Genomic DNA, 3,883 nt, shown 5'->3' with positions numbered 1-3,883 from the left:
TTTGACGTGCCCTTTGGGTGAGGATATTTTACTTAGTTTGTTTTTTGTCTGTCCGTGCGGTATACCCTAGTACCCCTCTGAGTGGCATAGAAACTTTGTTTTTAAGGCACTTAGTTTTATTTAACATGCGGAGGCTGTATACATTTAGACGGTACAAACTCTTGAAACAAAGTCTAAGGCTATTGGTAATATTTTCTGAGGTGATCGGCATTCCAGGCCCTTGGCACAATGGTTCCATCCATTCTTTTTAGCTTGTAAGTGCCTGAGCCGATTTCGTCCTCGACTTCATATGGTCCTTCCCAATTTGGCCCAAGTACCCCCACTCCGGGTTCCTGGGTGGCTGGGAAGACTCTTCTTAAGACCATATCCCCAATAGCAAACTTTCTATTTTTAACTTTAGAGTTAAAATATTTGGTCACCTTCTTTTGACAAGCTGCCATCCGTATTTGAGACTCGTCCCGGAGTTCTTCAACTTGATCCAAGGCTTCTTGAAGCAAAGCCTGATTCGTGGCTGGATCGTAAGTTGTTCTCCTGTGGGACGGGAATAACATTTCTACCGGGACCATCGCTTCACAACCGTACGCCATTGAAAAAGGCGAGTGACCGGTCGTGGTTCTGGGGGTCGTCCAGTAGGCCCATAACACTCTTGGCAACTCTTGAGGCCAGTTGTTTTTGCAGGCCAGCAGCTTTTTCTTCAGGGTGACCTTTAGGATTTTGTTGACTGCTTCCACTTGACCATTTGTTTGAGGTCTGGCCACCGCGGAGAAGCTTTTCACTACTCCGTGTTGGTTGTAGAAGTCAGTAAATTCCTCGTAATCGAATTGCTTTCCATTGTCAGAGACTATTTTGTGAGGCAAGCCATATCGACACACTATGTTTTTGATAACAAAGTCTAGTGCTTTTTTAGCAGTTATGGTCTTCATGGACTCAGCCTCCGTCCATTTGGTGAAGTAGTCTACTGCTACTATTGCATACTTTACTCCTCCTTTTCTTGTTGGCAGGGACCCAATAAGATCTATTCCCCATACCGCGATGGGCCAGGGACTAGTCATCAGGGTGATTTCATTTGGAGGAGCTCTCGGTATGTTCGCGAACCTTTGACACGAATCACACTTTTGGACGTAGTCTATACAATCTTTTTTCATTGTTGGCCAGAAGTACCCCTGTCTCAATATTTTCTTTGAGAGACTGGGTCCTCCCGTATGATCTCCACAGAACCCTTCGTGGACCTCTAGCATGATTTGTCTAGCTTCAGTGTCCGAGACACACCTTAAATAAGGCATGCTGAGTCCTCTTCGATAGAGAATTTGATCCATCATTACATAACGATGAGCCTGATACTGAATCTTCCGAGACAGTGCCCTTTCTTGGGGCAACTCACCTTTTGTTATGTATTTTATGATGGGGACCATCCAGCTGGGTTCTTGCCCAACCGTTATTGTGGTCTCTTTTATTTTGATGCTTGGCTCTGCCAAGCGTTCCACTAGTACTACCCCCAACTCTTCGATTTCGCTATCTGAAGCTAACTTAGCCAGACAGTCCGCGTGAGCATTCTTTTCCCGGGGGATTCTTTCTATTTTGTAATCCGTGAACTCGTTGAGGAGCTCCCGGACTATTGTTACGTACGCGGCCATTCGCTCGCCGCGTGTTTGGTATTCTCCTAATATCTGGTTTACGACAAGTTGGGAATCACTATAGACTTCCACTCTTTTGGCTCCTACAGCTTTTGCTAATTTCAGCCCTGCTATTAGGGCCTCATATTCGGCCTCATTGTTTGAAGCTGCGAAGTTGAACCGTAGGGCCGCCTGGAGTCGCAGTCCGGTTGGTGATATCATCACCACTCCGGCTCCAGAACCATTTTCATTGGAGGCTCCGTCTACAAATACTCTCCATGTGGGGATTGGCGGTAACGGCATATTCGCAGTTGCCTCGGCTTCATTGCATTCAGTAATGAAGTCCGCCAAGGCTTGGCCTTTTATAGAAATTCGGGGCATGTAGTGCAAGTCCAATTGACTTAGCTCCATTGCCCACTTGAGGAGCCTTCCGGATGCTTCAGGTTTCTGGAGAACCTGACGGAGCGGGTGGTTGGTCAGTATCTTGATCGGATGTGCTTGGAAGTATGGCCTCAATTTCCTTGATGCCATCAGGAGGCAAAAGACCAGCTTTTCAATGATTGGGTACCTCACTTCGGCTCCTATCATGTGCTTACTGACATAGTACACAGGATGCTGAGTTTTCTCTTCTTCCTGGACTAGGGCAGCGCTGGCCGCGTGTTCGGAGATAGCCAAATATAGAAATAGGTCTTCTCCGAGAACGGGTTTTGACAAGATAGGAGGCTTGGCCATGTGCTCTTTTAGTTTTTTGAATGCCTCCTCGCACTCGTCCGACCATTCAAACTTCTGACACTTCTTCAATATGTTGAAGAAGGGTATGCACTTGTCCGTGGACCGTGAGATGAAGGGTATGCTCTTTTAGTTTTATGCTTTCTGGGGGATGGCATGCTCAGGAGAGCCTGGATTTTTTCTAGATTTGCCTCAATCCCCCTTTGACTGACGATGAAGCCCAGGAACTTTCCTGACTTGACCCCAAAGGTGCATTTCTTTGGGTTGAGCTTCATGCCGTATCTCCGGACTACCTCAAAACATTCCTCTAAGTCGCTTGCATGGCTGTTGCATGCTTTGGGCTTGACGATCATGTCATCTACATAAACCTCCATATTTCGTCCCAGGAGGCTTTTGAACATTCGGTTGACCATTCTCTGGTAAGTTGCTCTAGCGTTTTTCAGTCCGAAGGGCATGACTAGGTAACAGTATACCCCCTTATCGGTCCTGAAGCTAGTGCACTCCTGGTCTGCCGTATGCATCTTTATTTGATTGTACCCAGCATAGGCGTCCATGAAGGATAGTAGTTTGAATCCAGAAGTGGCGTCTACCATCTAGTTGATCCTGGGCAGGGGGAAGCAGTCCTTCAGACAAGCTTTGTTTAGATCAGTGAAATCTATACAAACTCGCCAAGTCCCGTTCGGCTTGGGCACCAGGACCGGATTGGCTAGCCACTCCGGATAGTATACATCGCGGATCATGCCGTTAGTCAAAAGTTTATCCACCTTTTTCTCCAGAGCCTCAGCTTTCACCGAGTCGAGCGGGCGTCGCTTTTGCTGGACGGGGGGCATGTCCGGATTGATGTTGAGTACGTGGGTGATGACATGAGGGCTTATGCCAGTCATGTCTTCTTGGCGCCATGCAAAGATGTCGATGGCGCCCTTCAGTGTTTTTATTATTTTCTCTTTTTCCTTCGGATCTAGGTTCTTCCCCAGCCGGAGTACCTTGGTGGAGTCGAGGTCGCACACTGATAATTCCTCGACATCCTCCATCGGTTCCACAATTCTTTCGGACCCCACACGGGGGTCTAACTCATCTTCTTCAGCCACTTCTGGCTCAACGGATTCCCGGACCATTAGTACGGGCAGGTGGGTTGCGACATTGTAACATTGTCTTGCTTCCCCCTGGTTTCCTCTCACCGTCCCGATCCCAGCTTCCTGGGTAGGGAACTTCAGGCACAGGTGTCAAATTGATGTGACTGCGCCAAAATCTACCAAGGCCGGTCGGCCGAGGATCTTGTTGTAAGCAGTCGGACAGTCCACCACCACGAAAGTGCAGTATTTAAATGTGCTCTGGGGGGTGTCCGAGCACAAGGTGACTGGGAGCCTTACTTTTCCCATTGGACTAAGTGTCGTCCCATTAAACCCTGTGAGTTGGGACCCACTGGGCGAGAGGTCTCGGTCCGTCAAGCCTATTGCGGTGAAGGCCTCCTTGAAGAGTAGGTTCACGGAACTTCCATTGTCAATTAAGACTCTGGCCACCACTTTATTTGCGATGGGGGT

This window comes from Cannabis sativa, chromosome 2 (genome assembly GCF_029168945.1).
Source record: "Cannabis sativa cultivar Pink pepper isolate KNU-18-1 chromosome 2, ASM2916894v1, whole genome shotgun sequence".
In the NCBI taxonomy this organism is placed as follows: domain Eukaryota; kingdom Viridiplantae; phylum Streptophyta; class Magnoliopsida; order Rosales; family Cannabaceae; genus Cannabis; species Cannabis sativa.
Note: the sequence above shows the minus strand (reverse complement) of the source record.